This window comes from Sminthopsis crassicaudata, chromosome X (assembly GCF_048593235.1).
Source record: "Sminthopsis crassicaudata isolate SCR6 chromosome X, ASM4859323v1, whole genome shotgun sequence".
NCBI lineage: Eukaryota > Metazoa > Chordata > Mammalia > Dasyuromorphia > Dasyuridae > Sminthopsis > Sminthopsis crassicaudata.
Genome location: NC_133623.1, coordinates 9,576,924 through 9,601,865, shown reverse-complemented (window position 1 = coordinate 9,601,865; position 24,942 = coordinate 9,576,924). Strand labels below are relative to the sequence as shown.

General features: G+C 41.0%; 1 long non-coding RNA gene across 1 annotated transcript in view; it reads left to right on the top strand.

The window, feature by feature from the left end:
• LOC141548206 (uncharacterized) overlaps positions 1–24,942 on the top strand; it is a 246,360-nt gene that overhangs the window by 71,942 nt on the left and 149,476 nt on the right. The window contains exon 4 of the long non-coding RNA XR_012483847.1: positions 16,682–16,736. This is a non-coding gene — a long non-coding RNA (uncharacterized LOC141548206). The remainder of the gene's footprint in view (positions 1–16,681; positions 16,737–24,942) is intronic.

Below are 24,942 nucleotides of genomic sequence, written 5' to 3'. Positions count from 1 at the left end.
CAGGATTTCTAACCTTACTTCCAATCCCCATAATAAACCCTTTTTTCAATCTAGATTTTTGGGTCTGTAAATTCTTTTACAGAGAACCTCTGCGCTGCCAGAAGAGAGTCCCCAAAACTCCCTACCTTTGCGCCGAATCCCAAGGAGTTGCAGGGGAGTCAAACCTCTCCATTTGGTTCCCTGTAGCCCGAACCTGCCATTAGACCTTATCATTTAACTCCCTGACCACCAGAAACCCTCATTTCATTTTGATTCCCCAAATCTAAATCTCAGCAGCATCAAAGGTTCAACTTTGCAAAAGAGTAATTTGCTTTCTGCCTTTGCTTTCTTCCTCTGGTAATCCAAATCGCCCTTAATTCTAAATTCAGTATGTATACATATGTTGGACCTGCCATCTCGGGGAGGGGGTGGGGGGAAGAAGGAGAAAATTTGAAACACGAGGTTTTCTGCAAGGGGCAATGTTGAAAAATTCCCCATGCATATGTGTTGTAAATAAAAAGCTTTTATAAAAACAATTAAATTCAGAAATGCCACCCTGGAATCCTAAGTTTGGGAGACTATGCTAGTTCAAACAACCTTGACACCCCCCACTGATCTTCTCTGTCAGTTCGTCCCATTCCCCTCTCAGTCTCTTTTCTCTTGCCTCAGAGGCCCGGTGTCTAGTCATACCTGCCGACTCTTCCCTTTGGCAAGTCTGACTCTGCTGCTGAACAACACCTGGAGGATTTCTGTGTACTGGGCCTGGTCATTTAATGACATACAGTGATGCTGGCAGAACACTCAAGGCGGCAGAATTCTGTATGTGGTGACTCATTTGAGTCTCACCGGAGCTTTAGAAGTGAAATAGTCCACTGACTTTTTTTACAGATGGCAAAACGGAGACCCCAAAGAGTTCGATGACCTGCCTGGATGATATAGCTAGTAAATATGACAAGCAGATTAGAATCTGGCACCTCCTAACTCCAGATCAAGCATTTTCTCTACTCCCTTACTTCATCTCTCAAAAAATGGTTGAGATTTTCTATGTCAAATTTCATTTTGCAGGATGCAGGAACTCTTTATGGCTGGTACTTTTCTTGTAGGCCCATAAGAGGTCATTGTATCTGGTTTGTAAAATGCAGATCTTCTTGAACAGAGCTGAAGCTAACTGTTTTTATGTTGGGTTTTTTACACTTACAAAGGTAGCATGAGGTTTCAGAATAAGTATGTCTACAATCCTAAGCGGTAGGATGGGACGGTGATACCTACTCAAAGCCAGGAAGAACTGGCTGTGTTACAGTTAACGTCTCGGTGCTCTAGGTAACACTAATAAAATACTTTTGGGGGGTTTTTTGATTGGCAAATTTTTTATTTTCTCTCCTTTCCTCCACTGGGGAGCAAACTCTTGTGACAAATGTACAAAACAAAGTCTAGCATCAGCTCTTGTAAGTCTCTCTAGGTCTTTCTGAAATCATCCTGCTGATCATTTCTTATAGAACAATAATGCCCAAAGCAGGTTCCATTTGGTTACTTGAGTTCTAGGCAATTCTAGGAGTTTCTGTGTGAGAGTGTGGGTATGTACCTGCATTTGTAGATCACCTCCAATACCAAGGAAATCACAAGAACCAGGCCCAGGTAGGCACAGACTCGAGGTGCTCTTTTCATCCAATACCTTCTTTTTCCAGAGAAGGAAACTGAGGTTTAAGGATGTTTTAGTGACATGTCCTATATCACATAGGTAGTAAGTTGATTTGAGGGGAGGCTCTCAGACTCCAACCTAGCCCTGTCCACATTGGACCACCTCACTGCATCTACTCTATTTTACACCCAGGAGAAAATTAACAATCTGTAGGAAAATACCAAAAAAAGAGGGGGCTTTCTGAAGTCTTAAAATCCAAATGAGATCAATGCAACTGCTCTCTTCCTCAAGACTCCAGACATCTGAGAAAGGCAAATAGGCCCACCTCTCTCCTCTGGAACCAGGCCTTTTTCCTGACCCGAAGCAACTGTATCAGTGAGAAAATTGGCCAAACTTCTTAAATCTAAAGTAGAGACAATGCCCGCCTCTCTAGAGTTGGGAAGTTTGTGGAGTTCAAAGAGGGGGCAGGCTCCCCATAGAGAGACCAGAACTGGAAGCCAGGATGAGATGCCTACTTCTAGTCCCATCACTGACTACTGTGGGACATTAGTTAAGGACTTCCCCACTCTGGGCCTCAGTTTTTACACAACAAAATGATGAGGTGGTTATAGATTAGGAGATCCCAACCTTGGTTTACCTCTGGGCTTTCAGTAATTCTTCCTATACTTAACATCTAAGAGAAAAAGAAGTAAACTTTCCAGTTTGCTATAAATGGTCATAAGAAATCAAATAAAGATATGAATTTCAGTAGACTAATATAATTATTTATCGAGTTTTCCCATACTCCCTTGACAAGTTCTATTTACTCCAGGTTAGGAACCCCTGTGCCAGATGATCTTGAAAATCCTTTCCATTTTTAGCATCTCCTTCCAAAAGCTCCTTTCTCTCTCCCTTTCTCTGCCTTCAATGTCCTGACTAAAGATGATTCTTTAACCCCAAGGAATATTTTTAAATAATAGCTATTTATTTTCAATATACATGCAAAGATAGTTTTCAGCATTCATTCTAGCAAAGCCCTGTGCTTCAAGTTTGTCTCTCCCTTTCCCCCACTCCCTTCCCTAGATGGCGGGTAATCCAATATAGGTTGATCATGTGCAGTTCTTCTATACATATTTATACAATTATTATGCTGTACAAGAAAAATCAGATCAAAAAGGAAAAAATGGGAAAGATGCAAAGCAAACAACAATAAAAGTGCACAGATACTACATTGTGATCCACCCTCAGTCCCCACAGTCCTCTCTTGGGTGTAGAAGGCACTGTCCATCACAAGTCTATCGGAATTGGCCTGAATTATCTCATTGTTGAAGAGAGCCACATCCATCACAGTTAATCATCATGTAGTCTTGTTCTTGCCATGTACAGTGATCTCCTGGTTCTGTTCACTTCACTCAGCATCAGTTCATATAAGTTTCTCCAGGCCTCCCTGAAGTCATCCTGCTGATTGTTTCTTATAGAAAAATAATATTCCATCACATTTATATACCATAACTTATAAAGTCATTCTCCAATCAATGAGCATCCACTCAATTTCCAGTTCCTGGCCACTACAAAAAAGGCTGCCACAAACATTTTTGCACATGAGGATCCTTTTCTCTTTTTTATTCTCTCTTTGGCATACAGGCCCCATTGAGACACTGCTCAATCAAAGGGTTGGAAAGTCCTTTGAGAATAGTTCCAAATTACTCTCCTGAATGGTTGGATCCATTCACAACTCCACCAACAATGCATCAGTGTCCCAGTTTTCCCACATCCCCTCCAACATTCATCATTATCCTTTCCTGTCATCTTAGCCAATCTGAGAGGTGTGTGGTGATGTCTCAGAGTTGTAGTAATATGCATTTCTCTGATCCATAGTGATTTAGAGCATTTTTTCATTTGACTAGAAATGGTTTTAATTTCTTCATCTGAAAATTATTTTCATATCCTTTGACCATTTATCAGTTGTGGAGTGGATTATATTCTTATAAATTTGAGCTAGTTCTCTATATATTTTAGAAAGAGGCCTTTATTGGAATCCCAAGTGGTAATTTTAAAAGTGGACAGCCAGCGCTGAACACTAGGCCTGGGATGTAGGTAAAATGCTTAATAAGTTAGGTGCTGGCAATTTGAAGATGTAAAGAATGTCTTAGGTTCACTTTGATTAAATCTAAATATTATGGAAAGGAAAGACAATGAGGCTTATGGAGAAAAGCTGGGAGAAAGTGGCCTTTTGTTGTCCCTTGACCCATACCACTGGGTTAGATACCCCCCTACCTAAGCAGCCACGTGATTGTCCCCAGGTAAATGTAGGAGACGGAAGATTGCCAGCTACCTCAAGGGAATGGATGATGGATCAGGGTGAAGGACACAGGCAACTTGGGAGCTGAATGTTCTTGGGCAAATCACCCTCTTGGTCTCAGTCTCTTTGAACCAAGGATCGTGGGCTAGAACAAAGCTTCTTAAACTGTGGGTAGGGATCTCATACGGGATCATGTGACTCAATGTGGTGGTTGTGAAACTATGATTTGTTATCAGTACGTGTTCGATTTGCGTACCTGTTTCATGTACCTGTAGACACATAAAAATTTCCTGGGCAAAAAACGGGTCAGGAGTAGAAAAAGCCCAAGAAGTCCTGTAGTAGGAGACTTCTGAGCTCCTTTCTATCTCTAACACCTCTATACAATGGAAGTGACCAAAACCATCTGGTACGTGCATCCAGACAGGTGTATTAATTTGGAATGGCGAGGATGGGAGGTGTATCCCATCTGAGGGTAAGATTAGGGTTCTACCCACATTGGCAACTTGGGGGAAGGTATGTTTCTTAACCAGAAGCCCGCTAATCTCTGTGATTCTTAAGGTGGTGTGAGAGATCTTGCGCCTTTTTCTGAGAATCTTGGATTCTCTGTTAGGATCTCTGTTCCTACTGGCCAGTCTCGTGCTATTTCTTGGGCCCATCTTGTGTTGAGTCTGACTTGAGACCATTTTCCATGGCTGCGTGGAGACTAGGTAATTACTTGGCCACCCAGCAATGACAGTGGAAAAAAGTTACCCTCTTCCTCTATAGACCATGCTGGGCTCTGGGCCTACTTCTGGATCATAGCCCTGGTGCCTTCTCTCAGTAAAGTCCTCTCAACTGTTACATTCCCAGCTCAAAGATTAAAAACAAGTTAAAGACTAGCCAAAATTCTGTAAATTTCCAGCAAAGGTGAAAGTCTGGGACGCACCAGAAGCCACTGAGATAATTTCCTGTTATTAAGAGTTTATTGTCTCTTTTTCCCTCAAGTGCCATCACTGGAAGGACAGTGAAATGCACTCATTGCCCTTCGTCTTCAAGAAAAGACATTTGAACTCTTCATTTACAGACCGGTGCAGACCCAGTACATCAAAGAGGACTTTCTTCTAATAATGAAAGGCTATAATTAGTGAGATGGTGTTTTCATTTTCCAGCTGGGATAGCTTTTACTAGCCTGAGTAAATGTAAAGCTTCTTTGAAATGTGTTCATTGTGAATAAAATCCCCGAAAAGCCTTTTAGAGACCCTCATTTATCCAAACAGAAAATCATAGCTTTAAAAGAGATGACCTATTTTTTCTCTTCCCCCTGCAATGTTCATAAGCAAATAACATTACATTTGACTAAAGTCAAGTTGAAGAAGTTGCAGTGGATTCTGCACAGGAGACCAGAGCAGACATTAGCTTAAATATTCACAAAGAAATGTCAGCTCATAGATCAGGTGCACCCTGGGAGTGGGGGGAGGGAGAGTAAAAATCTACATACATCATTTATGGGAATGGGGAACAATCCACCATCCTGCCCAGAAGATTCTTGAGGATATTTGTTTCAAAACAAGGCCAAAATTCATTTCCAAATCAGGGAAAGGGGAAACAAAAACCCTAAATAACTAATAGTGATGCAAAAAAGCTGCAGATTTGGAAATCTTGCAGCTCTGGAAGCCTTTTCTAGTTAATCACAGGGCTGGGAAATTTTAACTGTGTGGCTGAAAGCCACCTTAGAGGTCATCTTGACCGGTACTCCCAGTTTCCAGAAGTAGGACATCGAGGCCCAGAGAGGGGTGACTTAGCCAAAGTGGCAGAAGTGGGATTTGATCCCAGGACCTCTACTGTACCATGCTGGTTCTTACACAGGCAGCTCTGCAGATCAGAGGAGTGCATTGCCCTTGCAGGTATAGGCCTTCCTGCCATGTGTTCCCCATGCAGTCTCTGTTTATATTCATGAGATAATGTGTGTAGCGTGCTTTGCAAACCTTAAATTACTATAAAAATGGCAAATTTTCTTACTGATACCATTATTTTTTCTTCTGAAGACATCTTTGTGAAAGAGTGAGCTCTGGGTTTACAAGAGAGATGTTCCATTGTAACTTCTAATACTGTGCTATTTTAATTAATGTCTTTGTTTTTGAACTATATGGATTTTCTACATATATCATAAAAATAAGCACATGGGGGTTAATGAGCTATGGGTTGGATAGCAGTCTAGATGCTCAGAATATTCATAACCTGGAGTAACTTTTTTAAAAAGATTAAGTTAAAAGTTAAAAAAACTTTTTAATGAAAAAGTTTACTTTGACTTTTTTTAGTTTTCAACATTTATTTTTGTAAGACTTTGTGTTCCAATTTTTTTTCTCTCTCCCTCCCTTACCTTCACCCTCTCCAAGGCGGCAAGAAATCTGATAGAGATATAAATAGCAATCCTTTTTTCCTGTTTTTCATGTTGTGCAAGAAAAATCAAACCAAAAGGGAAAAAATTATAAGAAAGCAAAAGCAAACAAACAAAAGGTGAAAATACTATTCTTTAATCCATATTCGGTGTCCACAGTTCTCCTGCTGGGTATAGATGGCATTTTCCATTCCAAGGCCATTGGAATTGTCTTGTATCATAACATTGCTAAGAAGAGTCATCATGGTTGATCATCGTATAATCTTGTTGTTGCCATGTACAATGATCTGGTTCTGCTTACTTCATTCAGCATCAGTTCCTGTCAGTCTCTCCAGATCTCTCAGAAATCAACTGGTGGGGCAGCGAGGTGGCGCAGTGGATAGAGCACCAGCCCTGAAGTCAGGAGGACCCAAGTTCAAATCTGCTCTCAGACACTTCACACTTCCTAGCTGTGTGACCCTGGGCAAGTCACTCAACCCCAGCCTCAGGAAAAAAAAAAAATTAAATTAAATATAAAAAAAAGAAATCAGCTGGCTCATTATTTGTTATAGAAGAATAATATTCCATAACCTTTATATACCATAACTTATTCAGCCATTCCCCAATAGATGGGCAGCCACTCAGTCTCCAATTCCTGACCACTTCAGAAACGGCTGCTACCAACAGTTTTGCCCATGTGGGTCCTTCTCTCTCTTTTATGAGCTCTTTGGGATATAGACCCAATGGTGAGATTGCTGCAGCAAAAGGTGTGCACAGTTGGATCACCCCTTGGGCAGAGTTCTGGAGTGACTTTCTAAAGGAGCCATGGCTTACATGGAAGCAAACCAGGCAGACCCAAACTTGACAATAACTGAATTCATTTGACGCATGGTTTTAGAAGAAAGAGATGTTATTTCACATAAAATGCACATCGGTAGGGAATTAGGAAATGGGCTATCCTGGCTTTGTCACAAACTGTGACTACAAGAAAGCTACTTTCTCTCTTTGGTTTCTCTTCCTTCATCTGAGAATTGAGCAGACTTGATGATCTCTAAGGGACCTTCAGACTCATATTACTCCTCCCTCTCCCACCCTAATAGCTCAGTACCTCATTCCCTCTCTTGTTCTAAGGGAGCTAACCAGAACTTCCAGCTCCATTTTCTGGGCAATTATGGGCCTGCTCTACCCAACAGGCCCTTTCTAATCTTGAAATGCTAAGTCTGATCCCATCCCATCTCCCAGAAGAAATTGTATTCTGTCTTGTGGTACCGAGAAACCTGTTAAGGAAACAGTTTTCAAGATGAACTATTGAGATCTCTTCTAGGAAAATGTTGGGCTCCCACCAACCCCACCCCTCCTTAAGCTCTCTGTTCTCATTTTTGGGGCATTCTCATCATGGCAGCAATACCTCTGCGGACTGAGCTCCAAAGCTCAAGTTTTTATTACCGAGGGGGAGAGAAATAGAAATTCTCACGGAAGGCCGCCTCCTAACACACCATCCAGACTTCTAGCACAGTGCCAATCAAACTCCACAGCGTTTGAAAGTTAAACTGTCAATGAATGAAGACCACCACACCTGCTTTAAGGTCTCTGGCAAATCTGTCTGTTCTCCAAAGTGAGTATACCAGGATCAACAACAATAACCTTGGCAAAATATAAAACCGGGGGGAGGAAGGCTGAGTGTGAATAATGAAAATCCCTAAGCCTCGGGGAAAAATGTTCCAGACTATAGGTACACAGAGCAAAGCAGCTTGCTGATAATCATCGGTGACTTGAATAAAGGCCCTTGGGCACCATCATCACATTTTAGTATCCAAGGCAACTGGAAACAGGCCACATGTGCAGGTTGAGGTAACCATTAAACAAGATGGCAAACAGTGAGCTGAGGCAGATTTCTGTTCACAGCAAGTCTTAAAGGACCAACATAGCAGCTACGACTGCTGAGAAGCCCCAGTGCCATTCACTCTTTGACCCCTTTCTCTGTGTTTTTTTAGAGGAGGATGAACAAGAAGACTCCTATGCAGAAGTGGTCATAGCTGGCAGTCTTTTGGAGCTCTTCGTATCTGGGTGGGGGACAGAGTAGAAAGTGGTTGGGTTGAGTTTTTCCCCCACATTTTCTCCTTTCCCCCATTTCATCTTCTGGATGTCTGTGCACATCTTTTTGTGAGCTAGTGAAAGGGTCGCCTTAAACTCACTTGGCTCACGTCTTTCTTTTCTGTATGTGAGTGATTAATATTTATTTAGCCCAGGAGCCCCTTGAAAACTACACTCGGGTTCAAGATACTCTTTGTGTCAAAGGAAGGCAAGTGGCCTATGAGTTCAAAATTTAAAATAAATTGTGAATTCGCAAAGTGAAGTGATGAAACAGAATCTGGATTAGAAAGTGTTTCTCCTGTGGCTTCCACCCCTGCCTCTAAGAGAAGATTCCCAGTTATCTCCCCACTCCGTCCCTTCTGTGTCCCAAACACAACTTTGGTGAATGTATTCAGTTCTCTCGCATACAATACTGCTGCCTGTTTAAGTCCCAATTACTCTTAGGGGCTGGACATGTAGAACTATCTGATTGAAAGCCATACCTACTTCAAAGTTCAGCTGAGATGCTTGAATACAGGACAGCTCTAAGGGAGCTAACCAGCACTTCCAGCTCCATTTTCTGGGCAATTATGAGCCTGCCCTACCCAACAGGCCCTCTCTAATCTTGAAATGCTAAGTCTAACCCCATGCCATCTCCCAGAAGAAATTGTATTCTGTCTTGTGGCACCGAGAAACCTGTTAAGGAAATAGTTTTCAAGATGAACTATTGAGATCCCACAGATCTCCACAACAGATCCATCTCCTCTCCTTCCTTATTGCTTCCCCATTTTCTCTCTTCCTCTTTCCTCCTCTCCAGATGAAGCAGCCATTTTGTTTCATCTCTGACTGTGCCTCAAAAACTAGCTAGCTTTTACTTGTAAAACTATTATGGCTTTATTAAATACACAACAACAAAAACAAAACAAAATAAAAAACAAAAACAAATGAACAGCCAGAAAAATCCCTAGTCAGCCAGATTGTAGCCAGAGGTGACATTACTACTTGTGAAGCCCATGCATAGCCTTGTGGGAAATGAGGTCCAGGGACTCTGTCAAATAACAGACTCCTTCCTCAGGCCTCAATCCTGTGTGAACATGTAATTCCTATGGCGTTGTCCCATATGGTTATACTTAATTAGATAATTTTATGCAAAAGGCAGTTCTGATTGGCATTACAAAATTGTCTTTACTTCACTCAAATGTTAGTGGCCCAAGTGGCCCAAGATTTATTTGTTGCTTTCCTAAAGTGAAATTTCCCTCTTTTGTGTTCAAAGGACCACCTTCACTTCTCTTTTTTTACTGTGTAATTTTTGCCCACTTGAAGGTTTGGTTGTCTGCTTTCCTGCATTATCTGGAAAAGTCCACAGACTGTTCATTTCCTCTGGATGATATTAAAAATGTATTTCGTGATCTTCAAGAGTCTGGAGGCTAATAGTGAAAAAGAAAATGTTTCTCTCTGAAACAATGACATCTGTAACAGAGTGTTTACTTGAATACCTTATCCCTTCAAGCTGTTGGCATTTCCACTAACATAACCCCAATTTTGAGAATTGGGGAGCGAGGACTGAGTGGGATCTAGAGCTCTGATTCCATGGTGTGAGAAAGTCCTAATGTGGAAATTCTTCCCGCTGATGCAGATTAGCAACTCTGTCAGCAATCTATAATCTTTAATGAGAGTTGCCTGACATTGAGCAGCAAAATCACTTGTTCTCCTCACACAGCTATTGGATATGTTAGAGGCAGCATCTGAATCCATGTTTTCCTGACTCTGAGGCCAGTTCTCTATCCATTGTGCCATTCTACTTTTCACTCGTTGAGAAGATGAAGGGTTTCTCTTTTGTTTTGGGCACTTTCTTTCCCAGAATGTTGCCTAAACTTTCTCCATCAACATAATCATTGATTTAATGCGAGGAGGAATCTCAGACAAGATGGAGTCCTATCACCTTTGGCATCCTGGTCAGTCTAATGGTTTCTACTTATTGTGGAATTATTTTTTAGCACTTTGCTCATCAAATTCTGACCAGGTTCTCCTTTTCCTTTACCTAAGGGGTTATGTGACAAACTATGTACCCAGATTTCTCTCTTCCTTTGGGCCTAAGATAAGAATTTCTTTGAAAGCTGGGTGTCCTCACCAGGAAGCAGATCACATCCCCTTCCAAGCTTTGTACACAGTTTCTTGAGTTAATTGTAGCCAGAAGAAAAATCATTTATCACTTTGGATCCATATTTCTGGTGCTAGAGAGACACACTTATTGATATGTGGTATAGAAAGCCTTTCTAATTTGGAAAATAAAGAGATCCCTGAGGCAAGTAGGAAGCTGAGTGGCTAGAATGGCCGGTCTGGAGTCAAGAAGACTCATTTTTCTGAGTTCAAATCTGGCTTCAGACACTTACTAACTGTGTGACTCTGGGGAAGTCACTTAAGCCTGTCTGCCTCAGTTTCCTCATGTGTAAAATGGGCCGGAGAAGGAAATGGCAAACCATTCCAGTATCTCTGCCAGGAAAATCCCAAATGGGGGCACAAAGAGTTAGTCATGACTGAAACCTCTGAGCAACACAGCCAAGATGTTTTCTCCATCCTTTCCCTACCCCCTCATCTCCCTCTCTTTTCACATATTCTCCCATCTCCATGGAGGCCATTAACGATGGCTAAATAGCACTGGTATTATCCTCAAGTTTCCACTCTTACAAATGGCAGTTGCTTAGCTGACTATCATTTGCATTTTTAGTCTGTAAGCTCCATAGTATTTGTCTCCTGTCAAAAGAATTTTAAGCAGCAATAGACAGGGCATTTTCAGGGGCAGGGGATGGGGGTAAAATGGGGGCCTCAGAAATAATACAAGATCAACTTGTAAGATTAGGTCCTAAAGCAAACTCTCATTAGGCATTTTTCAACAAGTAGGGGAGCCAAGTGAGAAAGAGTCTGTGTTTCCCCCTGCCAGCCTCAGGAAAGTATCCAGATCTGAGCAGGTCCTGCTTTCCGGAAACCAAATCCCTGGCTACTGCTGGGGTTAGAGGCATCCCTTCGTGAGGAGAGTCCACTCTGCCTTAGTACAGGCCTGTCTGGCATAATTAAAATCCAACCCAAGTGCTCCTTCCCCCCTCCCTGCGACCCACGACTCCCTCCTAGTTGCATATTTTCCATTTTTCCAGCCCATTGGATGTTATTTTAGTTAGCCCTTAATGGCATTTTGGCACCATAAGTCTCCCTTTATCTGACATCCTGAAACAGAGCCCTCCACTTCCCATCTTGCTTCTAATGCGGGTAAATGAGATCTCTGCCAAAGAAGTCTGCCCTTGGAACACCTCTTCTTTGTTCATCTCTCACATAGCATGGATGGCTGAACCAGTGAGCTTCGGATGCCTCATTAAAGAAAAGGGGCATTAACTTGGAGAAAGGCCCAGAGCTGCCTGCTGGTCCAAGGTCACAGGCTCAATGGAAGTCAGATAGAATCCTGAGTCTGGAGCAGAGAATGCCAGTTCAAATCCCGGCTCTGACGATTACTATTCAGTTGAGCTTTATTTTCACAGAGCTCTGCTTCTCTGTCATATCATGGGCTTGGACTAGCTAGCCTCCGAGTTCCCTTCTAGCTCCAAATCAGTGACCCTGTAATGAGAGATAGTCCCATTTATTTCTTGGGTGGCATTGATGGACAGAAGCACCAGTGAATGAGGAGAGGCTTCCACTTCAGAGGTCTAACTGGTTATTTTCTCTTCTTGTTCCTGTGGGACTATGGGAGGGTGGGAGACTTATTTTTTCTCTTCTTCCCAAGGCTTGCACAGTGTGAATCCTCATGAGTCCCGGCAATGATCGGCTATTAGAAGTGGGCCCGCCGTGTCCCTTTGTGTTCTCCTTTTGGCCACACTGAAGCAAGAGAGAGAGATAAAGATATGTCTTTGTGATTTTTCTGTTGCTTGGAAGGATTTTGTTTGTTTTTAGATTTTTTTTCCACAAGGTAAAAATGAAGCATGATAATAAACTCTGAAAAAGCTATGTCAGCTACAATTTGGTGGCTCACTAAGGGTAGGGAGTACCTCCTCATTCTTTTATTACTAAAGGATCTTACTTGTTGTAAACTTGAACTCAGTGATGCCCTGTTGTCACCTGGCTTCTCCCTCCCTCCATTCTGTCCTTCTCCCAGAGCCTGGACCCTAACCTTTGAATCCCTGCAAGTCATTTCACTGCAGCTGTGGAGTGCTAATGAATGTGGACCGTTTGCTGATCTGCAGCATAGTTCTGGTTGGGAAACAATATACTGCAGTCTATCCATTACTGTCTTGGTCTGGAGAGAGAGAGAGAGAGTGGGTTGGTGCCTACCCAGAGAGCCATTCTTGTAGAGAAAGATGCAGAGGCCCTATGCCGGAAACTCCCTGGAAGAAGGGCAACATCCAGGATCCAGGTACTCAAGCGGGATGTGAGTCACATTATTATGTACAGCAAAAACAAAACAAAACAAAAACCAACAAACAAACAATAACCAGAGAGGTCAAATCTTGATAAGACTTTTCAGAGTTATTATTCCCATTTTCTCAGTGAAATGGGAGAAAATGAGAACCTGGGTCTCTATTGTCCAAGGGTTAGCCCTACTGAGATTATAGATGTTTATCATCAGATTACCTATGGGATGATGATTCTCAAAGACTTTCCACTAAGTTCAAATGGAATTGAAGACTATAGAAACCCCTTTTCCTCCCCTTCCCATCTCCAGCACAAACGAGAACCTTAGTTCCTTTTGATTCCATGCTCTAGAACAGTGGTGGAGAACCTTTTTTCTGTGAAGGACCATTTGGATATTTATAACATCATTCGTGGCCCAAACAAAATGATCAATTTATAGAAGTCAAGCAGTGGGAAGAGGTTGTTGGACCTAACTTTCAGCTGATCATCACCTGTGGTTGATTATACAAATAATTGTATGGGCCTTATAACGCCTGCTGGCTAGACATTCTTTAGATACTCTAGAGCTCTAGATACTCTCATAGGCTCATTTGCTCCCATTCTACTGGAAAATCTCCACTACCTCTAAAAGCCCAGATGATATTTACCAGTTACTTTAAACTCCTAGGGTGGGAAGGGGTGGAGCCAAGATGGCAGAGAAGGCACACGCGACTTTCTAAGGTCTTCTCTACCCTCATTACCAATTTTTAAAATCAGCCTCAAAAATAGGACTTGACTGGTAAAATTCATGAAGATTGGAAGTACAACAACTCACCACCCAAAGATAATCTGGAATATTGCCAGAAAAGGTTTGTCCTGAGCAGTCAGAACAGACCAGTGTAGGCAGGGATAGAACCAGGAGCGGGGGCAGCCTCAATGGTTGGAAGGTTTACAGAGAGCTCTCTGCCATAGCCTGACTGCTTTGCTTTGGACCAGCAGAGAAATTAGAGCCTAGGGTAGAAGGTACTCTGAAGGATGCCAGAGCCTAACAGAATCTGGCTGTGCCCACCCAGGACCAAAAGTGACTCATCGCAGACCAAAACACAGCTCTGAGTGCCATTCTGCAGCAGGGGCTTTCAAATCTGCACGGCAGGGGGCACAGCTTGGGGCAGCCCCTCATCTGCACAGTGGGGGGGCTCAGCCTGGGGCAGTAGAATTTCCCCAGCTTGACTAAGCTCCCCAGGCAGAGACATTTCTGGTGCTAATACTCAAAGTGGGCTTTTGGGGGGCACAATGATACTTTTGCTGCTCAGCCTTTAGCCCCAAGGCAGTCGCTAATTCTCACAGAGGGGCTCTTCCGAACAGTGATATCCAGGCCTAGTCACTTTCGGTGTGGAGCTCTTCCCAGAGCACTCCCGCAGCTCTGCTGCTCCTTGCGGCCCATTGGCAGGACAGCTACTGTCCATATATGTATCCCTGCTATGTAGGCAGACCCTAAAGGCTTTTTAAAAAATGAGTAAAAAAATAAAAAAAATCAATAACTTCTATACAGAAATAGAGCAGGTTTTCAACCACAAGGAGACTAATAGCAGACAGGCTCCTGACAATACCACAAAGGGGGATGTAACCTGATCCCCAACACACAAGGCTCTCCTAGAAGAAACTATGAAAAATCTTAATACAGAATTATAAAGGGCTAAAACTGAGCAGATGCACTTAATATAAGATAACCTAGCACTTAAGGCTAATTATCAATTGGACAATTCTCTATTAACATATGCTTGGAGGATGACCCTACTCAACTCTGTTCTGGCTAGATCTGTGGGTGTGGACAGAGAAGGGGAAGAGAGATCAGAGGGTGGAGTAGGACAAACAGGATCATTTTTTGGCGGTGGCTGGAGAGAGAGGAAAGAGGTGTGGAGATTCCTATATCTAACCCCCTGACAGCGACCCCAAAAGACCAAGAATAAAGACTTTTGCTTATCCTGACTCTGGCTGTTTCTAAGATATCTAGGGTCACAATACAGAACTAGAAGAAAAATGGGGAAAGGAAAGAGAAGCTATGCAAAAGAGCAACAACTTCCTGAAATGTGAACTAGAAAAGGTAAAGAACTTCCAGGATGTACAGGGAAACAGAATTTGAGAATTGGAAAAGGTAAAGAACTCCCAGGAAAGCAGGATTTATGAATTGGAAAAGATAAAGAACTCCCAAGAAAGTAGGATTTGTGAATTGGAAAAAAAAATAGTGAAATGGAAATAAATTCCATAGAGTAAAATAACTCATTTAAAAACTCAATTGGACATATACAAAAAGAAGGGGAAAAAAAGCTAATGAAGAAAATAACACATTAAAAATCAGAACTGAACAAATAGAAATGAATGATTCATTGAGACATCAAAAATCAGTCAAGCAAAACCAAAAAAATGAAAAACTAGAAAAAATGTTAAATATCTACTTGGGATAGATCTAGGAGACCTGGAAAATAGATCTAGGAGAGATAATCTGAGGATCACTGGACTTCCCAAAAATGATGATGAAAAAAAGAGCCTAGATACTATTTTTAATTTTTTAAATTATTATAGCTTTTTATTTACAAGATTTACAAGTGCAAAGATTTCTTGTACCTACCAAATCACAACTCTGAGCACTATTGGAAAAGTACAGATGAAGACACTGAAGTTTAAGCAGATCAAGGGGCTTCCCCACAGTCACATGGCTCACAAGTGTGTTTCCACAGAGCTGTTGAGCCCCTACTCATTTAGGCCTTGTAGGGAATGTAGCGAAATAAATGCAGTCCTCAAAGAATTTACCATCTTGTTGGGAATACATAGCCTGTTCCTTTGAACCAAGTAGTACACAGGAACAGACAGAAGTTAAGCAAGTCCTGGGGCTTGCAGACTACAGGAGCTCACAGAAAGGTGAAGCTAATGAGTACTTCAGAGACATAAGCTTGGAGCTGGGCCTAGAAGAATGGACGATTTGAAGAGGCAGAAACCAACGATTCCAGATTCAGAGGTGGGGAGGATAAAGGGACGGTACCCCCACTGATCATTCCACCAGGTGCTCAATTTTTCAGCTGCTGCAGAGCTCCAGAGCCTTTCACCACCTCAAATACTTTTCACGGAGCTATATGCGTCTGGTTGTATAAACAATAGGCTATATGGTGGGCTTATGAAGTACCAGTATTCAATGAAACATAAAGAATATACATTTATTAAGCAAGGATTTCCAGGGGTGGGGAACCTTTTCCTGCCAAGGGCCCTTTGGATATTTATAACATTGGTGAGCCATACAAAATTACCGATTTTATAGAACTCAAGCAGTGGGAGTTTGCTTTCAGCCCAACGTCTCCTGCCATAGCCTCAGCATCTGAATTTGTGGGCCCTATATAGCTAGCGAGCCAGACATTCCCCATCCTCATTTAGATTGTCTGATCTTTCGCCTTTCTCCATGAGCTCTAGGCTTCTTTGATGTAGTGACTGTTGAATACATGAGTGAGTGAATAAATGAATTAATGAACAAATTTTATCTTGGGCCACCCTGATGCAATTGAGAATACTACATAATGAGTCAATCCTCCTTTTAACCACATTAATTTGAAATCTTGCCTACATTATTTCACAAGGTCTGTTATGTATTTCCATTTGCATGAATGAATGAATAGTCCCCAGATGATCTATTTGAAAATGGGCCATCAGATATAACTTCTATTAATATAGCAGATAAACTTGATTTAGGACTGTGAAAAAAAAAATTGCTTGCTAATCACAATGAGGGAGTGTGTGAAACAATCCAAATAATAAAATCGTTCAGATCACAGGAACTCTGTGACCTTTTTCAAAAATGAATTTTTACTCATTTAGTTGTTCTTAGAATAAAAGTAGTTTGTTTGGTTTGTAAGTTAATTGAATTGTTTGGTTTGTAAGTTAATTGAATTGTTGGTACACCCTGAGATGACTTTTTCTCTTCCCATAGGCAGGTGCTGTGGACCTTTGCAGATGGCCTAATCCCTTCAGAAAGACAGAAACATGTAAGTGTATCTAGCAAATGAGCCTCTCTCAGTGTTGGTTGTATTTACCATATGACTAAATTTCACGTTGGGAGGTCCGAGAGCGCTTTTTTATACTCGTGATACTCAATGCACCTGTGATCTCATCAATATGGCTATTATTTTAAATGATGCAGGCAGTCCCCATGCATTTATTACATGCTTACTATATGTCATGCACTCTACTAAGCCCTGAGGACACAAAGAGAAGCAAAAATGGGGTCCCTGCCCTCAGCTCACATTATTATGTGGGAGGCCCACATTTTTATTATTTTATATATATATTATTTTATATATATATATATATATATATATATATATATATATAAAATGATAATATATATTATGTATATAGCCAATATAGATAGTGCAAATGTAAAGTAATATCAAAGGAAAGACATTAGCAGTTGTGAGGACCTGGAAAAAACCTTCTGCAGAAGGTGAGTATTAAAATAAGTCAGGGAAACCGAGGTAGAAATAAGGGGATAAAGTATTCCATGTATCCGAGATAGCCAATGCAAAAGCACTGATACAGAAAATGGCATGCCATGTGAGAAGAACTGCAAATAAGCCAGAGTAGCCTGGAAAGGAGGGGAGAAAAGTGGAAAGGAAGGGAAGAGGTCGGATTGTTAAGGACTTTCAATGCCAAACAAAGGTCTCCATATCTCTTGGAAATGATTAGGAGCCGCTGAAACTTACCAAAGAGAGTAGTAATATGGTCAAATCTCCACTTTCAGAAAGTCACTCTGGTGGCTGAGATGAAAGACGGGAAAAAGTGGAGCCAGGGAGACCAATCAGAAGACCTTTTTAGTATTATTTCAGGTGGGAGATGGAATGGGCCTGAACTATGTGATGACTAGACAAGGGGGGATCTGTGAAGGTTAAAAAAAAAAAAAAAGTTTGGCCTTGGTGTGGGGAGTATGAGTGAGGAGTCCAGACTGACATCAAGGTTGGCATAGTAGTTTCTTGGGCAGTAATAGCGAGGTTTGAAAGAAAGGATTCTGGGGAAAAGTTAATGAGTTCGATTTGGACATGAATTAATGATGCGAGACTGAAGCCCAAGAGAGAAATCTAGACAATACGGAGAGCTCTAAGAATCATCTGCATAGAGAGGATATTTGAAGGTCTGTGAATAAATGAAATGACCAAATACAGGAGTATATAGAAAAAAGAAGAGGGCCTAGGACAGAGCCTTGGGGGGAATACCCACAGTGGGGCCTGATATGATTGGAGATTTAGCACAGGAGGCCAAGAAGGAGAAGTCAGATAAATAGGAGAAAAACCAGGAAAGAAAAGAGAGTGGGATGAGAAGCTATTCAAAGTGTTAAATGTTGCAGCTAAACTTTCAGAAGAATGGGGACTGAAAAAGGCCACTAGACCCATCTGGGCCCACCCATTTTGTGGGACTCTTGTCCTCATCCTCCCCTTAGTTCCACACAGGAGGCCCGTTCATCATGTTAGTGGCCCTCTTCATGTTTTCTAGCATTGTGAAAGTACACATGGAACCCACAGGAACATCACTTGCTACCTCACCAACCCATCATTTAAAAAAAAAAAACCCTTTTTGTTTTCTTTTTCATTTTTCCCTTTTTGAACTGATTTTTCTTGTGTAGCATAATAATGTATAGAAGAATTGCACATGTTTAACCTATAGTGGATTAATTGTCATCTAGGGGAGGAGGTGGGGGAAGGGAGGGAGAAAAAATGTGGAACACAAGGTTTGGCAAGGGTGAATGTTGAAAACTATGCATATATTTTGAGAATAGAGAGCTATTATTTTTAAAAAGTATTATCCTTTATTTTGTTCAACATTTCACAATTATATGTAAAATGCTTTCCATCATTTTTTAAAATTTGAGTTTCAAATTCTCTTCCTTCCTCCTGCTCCGCCTGCCTCCTTGAGAAGGCAAGCAATTTGATATCAATTATACATGTGAAGTCATGCAAAACAGATTTGCATATTAGCCATTTTGCAAATGAGAACCCAAACAAAACAAAAGGATAAAAATAAAAAGAGTAAAAAGTATGCTTCAGTCTGTATTCAGACTTCATCTGTTTTTTCTCTGGAGGGGGAGAACATTTTTCATCATAGGTCCCTTGGAACCGTCTGGTAACCCACCATTTTAGTTGTATATTTCTACTCCAGCTCTCCTTTATAATCCCTCATTTGTTATAATTGTCTTATAACTATAAGTAGGGACTTATACATCCCATGGGGCTCCATATTCTTTCAGAATTATATTTATTAATTCTTCTTGAACAATATTGTTCCATCATTCATAAATCCAAACCACAATACTGTTCAAATATTAGTATTAAAAAGATAGATCTTTGATTCAGGGGAAAGTTGTGGTCGATGAAGACCTTTGGCCTTTGGCAGAGGTAATTCAGTCTGTGCTCCTCTCCTCTTGTAGACCCAATTTGTTGTCCATCTCCAGTATCATGCCAAGATAGATAGACAGACAGATAAACTCCATGAGTTGTCCATCTAACTGCATGTTGTAATCTGGACAATAGACACTCTTCATAAACATAATCCTGTGTGAACGGATGAGACAAATTCTGGTGAGTTGTTACAGTTGCAGAGGGTTTGGGATTCTGAGGAGCTTGAAAACAATCAGCACAACACCATTGGCAAACAGGATGTTCTGCAGATCCTCATCATCCACAGACTTTGAACCAATCAATAATCTTTTGTAATCTTAACACCTACTATGTGCCAGACCTTGTGACAGATACTGAGGATATAAGAATAGTTATGATACAGTTTGTGTCTTTAGGGAGCCCATATTTCATTAGGAGAAACAGCATGCACATATATACAAAACATAAATAGGCAATGCGAGGCAATTTCAAGAGAAAGGCACTAGTAATTGAAGGAAGGGGATTGAGAGACCTCATGGATGATATAGTTCATGAGCTAGGCTTTGACATAAGCGAGTGATTCTAAAAGATGAGGATAAGGAGAGACATTCTAGACAGAGAGGCAGTTTGTGCAAGGGCAGGAAAATAGGAGATGCAATGTTATATGTAAAGAGCTGCAAGAAGGCTGGACTGAAGAGTGTATAGAAGGAAAGGAATGATGTATAATAAACCTGCAAAGGTAGGCCGGAATGAAGTTGGAAAAGGCTTTCAAAGTCAAACAAGAGTTCATATTTGATCCTAGAGGTAACAGGGAAAGTCTTGAGTTGGTTGAGTGTCAGGGTCAGATTTGTGTTTTAGAAAAACCGCCAGGAATGTTGTGTGAAAGATGGTCTGGAGAGAGGAGAGACTGGAGGGAGGAAGGCCCAGACTATCAGGAGGCCATTGCAATAGTGTAAGTAAGAAGTGATGACAGTGTGAACTGCGGTGATGGTTTTGTAATTAGAGAGAAAGGGACGGACCTAAGAGATTCTATGGAATTGTAATCAACAGTTTGGCAATTGACTGGAGAGAGGCTGAGAGAGTTAGCTATAGAGAGTGATTCCAAGGTAACAAACCCAGAAGAATGGAAGATGGTGGTACCCCTTGTTTGAAATAGGAACAGTTGGAGGAGAGGTTGGTTTCAGAGAAAATAGAATGTTTTGTTTCTGTTTGTTTTGTGCATATTGAGTGTGATGTGCCCATTGGACACTCAGTTTAAACTGTCTGCTAGGCAGACAGAGCTCAAAAGAGAGGCTAAGATTAGATATTGAGCTTTGGGAATCATCTTTTTTTTAAATTTTATTTATTTATAATTTTTGACAGTACATATGCATGAGTAATTTTTTAAACATTATCCCTTGTATTCATTTTTCCAAATTATCCCCTCCCTCTCTCTACTCCCTCCCCTTGATGACAGGCAATTTTGGGAATCATCTGCATAAAGATGATAAACACATAGGAACTGACGAGAGCACACATCTTCCTGTTTTATGCTTCCCTTGATTTTCAGGGTCAGTGGATATTGAAGAAGGTCATTGTCACATCCTCCCAAAAAATCCCTTTGTTTTGACGGATGCATAGAAGACACCTCGTTGGAAAAGTCACTAAGGTTGCCTTTTGTTCTACCCAATCGAATGCTTTTCATAGTCCTTAATAGGTATAGCAGGGCTTTGTTTTTCATATATTTAAGTCATTTGTGTGATAGTTCAGAGATGGACCGCTACGACACATCGCTTGTAAAAACGTGCTTGTTCTCTCCTAATATTCTCATCAATGATTCCCTCCGTGCCGATGGAGATCATTCTCATTAACATGTGTTATAGATGGGGAACTAGGTATGTTGGTGAGTCATCATTGATGTTCTTTTGATTTATTTTGGGGTGTTAATAAGTTCTTAAGAGTTTCCCCTCTACTTTTGGTATTTTCTCTGCTTTAAGATATCTTGTGAATATTGTAGTCCCTGGAATGTCTTCCCAATGGCATTACCACTAGTATGGGTCTCCTCTATATACATTTGGTATAATTCAACCTCTTGTCTTGGCTGTGTTCCCTTTGGCACCATTGAAACCTTCTGAATGAGCACATCTGGAGCTGCAATATGGCATTCAAAGATCATGGAACCACATACCTTGATACTGAAAAGATTTCTTAGAAAATCTTTGCAGATCTTAACTATCTTTCTTCTTGCTGTCTTTCACAAAACTGTGAAGCGCTTTAAAAGCCAAACAACAAAAAAATTGCATTTGATCCTGGAGGTCACAGGAAGAGAATGAAGTCAGTTGAGGGTTACTGTTACATTTACATTCATTATCCCTGGGATGACCTTGCACGCTTGGGTCTCTCACAAGCTGTCTTTTTTAAATTTAATTTTAAAGGTATATTATTTTCCCAATTATGAATAAATATGATTTTTTAACAAAATTCATTGTTACAAGATTTTGAGTTCTGATTTTTTTTCTTCCTTCCCACTCTGACCTCCTTTTTTCCCAAGACATCAAGCAATCTGATATAGGTCATACATGTATGATCATTTTAACGTATTTTTGTTGTTGGGAAAGAAAAATCAGAAAAGGAAAAACGAGAAAGGAAAAACAAAACAAAAAGATGAAAATTCTCTGCTTTGATCCATGTTCAGTCTCTATAGTTCTCTCTCTAAATGTGGATGGCATTTTCCATCCTCACCAGGCTTTTTTTTAAAAACATCTCTCACCCTCTACTCTTCAGATCTATCTTAGGAGATAATAGTGCTTAAGGTTTTCGACCATTCTTTGACATCAGATTATGCAAATTTATCTTGTCCCCTGCCATCATCTTTGTCTGTCATCTGTTTTCCATGCTACAAGTAAGTCAAACATTTGCTGTTGATGATACTTTTTTGGTTCTTTTGGTCTCTTCTCGATAGCAATAGATTGATGTTGGTTAAACTATCTAAAAAGACTAGAAAGGTTCTGGATTTTTTTAACCCACTCTCCCTGTTTCATTTTCAATAATACATTTAAGTAGGGCAAATCGGAGTTGTTTTAATTATGAACTCTACAATTTTCTTCTTTCTTTTCTCTGCGTACCCATTTTGATCTTTGCTCATTCAGGCAGGTAGTTTGACTGTACACAGCTGATTAAAGGATGACTCCTACATGCGTAATGAGATGTGTCCCATCTGTTCAAATATAATCAGTGTCATTTTTGTGATGTTATTCAGGATTGACCATGTACTATTCCTTCAGATTCTCTTATTAATGAATGTATTCAACCTGTATCATCTATATGTCTTTGACCTCTCTGATTTCTTATTCCGTTTCTCTGCTTCCCAATCTATTGCTTGTCCTCTTCACCCGTTATTCCCACTCTGCATTTCAATGACTGAGTCTAACAGTCCATGCTGATTTAATTAGGGGGAGAGTGGTTATCGAGTTTGGGTAGAATTTCTCTGCCTCTGCTTCTTCTGCAATAGTTATTGGTGCCAAAGCTGCAGAGAAAAATGGTACCCCACCCTGGTAGCTTTGCCAAGGAAACTCTATGGACAGCACTGGTGTGCTATGGTCCATAGGGACATGAAGAGTCAGATACAGCTGACGAGAAAAAGCTGTGATTGCTTTTTGGCAGATAATTATATGAAAACTGAAATAGAAAGATGACCAAACATTCAATTAACTCTATCTAGTATTGTCTCTGGATGTGCAATGAAACTCATTTTGCCAGCTTCTTTTTTTATCTCTCCAGGGAGTACATATGGGCTATCCTTCCATCTAGATGCAGCTTCCTTCTCTTTGGAGTTTCATTCATTGTAAGAATCTCAAGATTGAAACCATTCCCTTCCTCTAATAGTAAGTCCACTAACTGGTCATTAGATGATATTTGTACAATATTCAGCACAGTCCCTGGCACATAGTAAGATCTATATAAATGCCTATTCTCTTTCCTTCCCTTCTTTTCATGGGCCAAGGAGCTCACATTTAAGATGCCAGAATCCCAGTTAGTTAATAGATGGTCTAAAGCAGTGATCCTCAAATTTTTTAAATAGGGGGCCAGGTCACTGTCCCTCAGACTGTGGGAGGCCAGACTATAGTAAAAACAAAAACTCACACTCTGTCTCTGCCCCTCAGCCCATTTGCCATAACCCGGCGGGCCGCATAAACGTCCTCAGCGGGCCGCATCTGCCCCATGGGCCCATAGTTTGAGAACCCCTGGTCTAAAGACTACGTAAGTTATCATATTCTGACCCATTTTCTGCCTTTGTGCTCTTGCCATTCACTGTAGAAGCAAATGGGGCTGCCCAGGCCCAGGGACTATTTTGTATCTATCTTTGCTCCATGGGTTGCCATCATAGTATTTATCATAGCATGGCCAGGTTCCTGGTTATGAGTCTCTCCAGACTTAGCTGGGCTGGTCCTTGACCGTGATTGATATGGGCTCTGTTGTTGGGCCCATATCTGAAACCTTCTCAGCAAAGTAGATCCTCTCTGAGTCTGCACTTTGTGGGTGAGCTGTCTGTCAAGAATATAAGGTTTTGGGAGAACCTCTTGGGTAACTCCCAACAGTATCTAATAAAATATTATTCTTATGTCAAGTTTTTAGTTTATGTTCACTGATTAAATGTTGGGAATTGGCAGAGACACTTGTGGTGGGAAGACATTTGGTTGGGCCTGGCAGGCAGGATGTATTGGGTCTGGAGAAGGGGAAAGAAGATGTTAGAGCTCATTGCCACAGCCTGGAGTTCCATCTGCTTGGCATTTTAGACCAAGATGACAATTTTCTTTTGATTTTATACAATCCTATGGAATATCAAGATAATCCTGAGCATTGTTTCCATTTTTTACTGATGCTTGAGTGTGGTCCCTATTCACTGTTACTGATTTCTGCTCTGGATAGCCTCCATAAATACTGTATATAAGTTAGTCCTTCTCTGCCCCCTGTCCTTCTTCCCACTGCTGGTACCTTCCCTCTGAGGTTCCTCCAGACTTAGCCTGTATATATTGTGTTTTTTTCCCCCATGTTGTCTCTCTCATTAGAATATAAATTCCCTGAAAGCAGAACTTTTTCGTATCCCTAGTGCTTAGCACAGTACCTGGCACATACTTATTGACTGAATGACTCAGATGGCCTTCATGTGTCTTTGTCTGCCATTTTGCAGTTGGGGATACTGCATAATAACTAGGGGAGGAGAACTTTTCTCTTCTTGAGTCATTAGGCATCTCATGACAGAGTAGAATAACTCTACTCATACCAGCCATGACTTTACATCCTTTGAATATTATTTTCAAGGAGCTGCTATGCATGCTCACTCAGCAGTTGCAGAATTCCACCACACAAAAATGGGAGCTTAGGCACCAAACTACAAATATGATTTTATCATTGAATATTTTTAATACTAGATGTGCGAAAATGGAGAAAATGAGATCAGGGGGAAAAGTCCGATTCCGATCATGTGGAAAAAGAGCAGGAGCTGATTTCTCCATAGGGTGGGTTACTTAAGAAGCCAGAAGAAGGTTTATTCTCAGCAAAGGGGGAGACAAGTCCAAGCGATTGATGGTCACTCATTTGTAAACTGGAACATTGTCATGTTCTTTTTAGATGAGGCCCAAAAGAAAAAGACCCTGATTCCCATGGATTTCTAATTGTGCTGTCCCAAACTTGAGTCCAACTCTATGAAGGAAAAGCTGTTTGTAATTAGAAGGATTTCCTTAAATGAAAGACAATTTCTAGTTAGTGCCAAACAGCTGGATGGAACAGAACAATTCAACAATTCAATTCCCAATCTGGGGGGGGGGGGGAAGGCGGGGTGGAG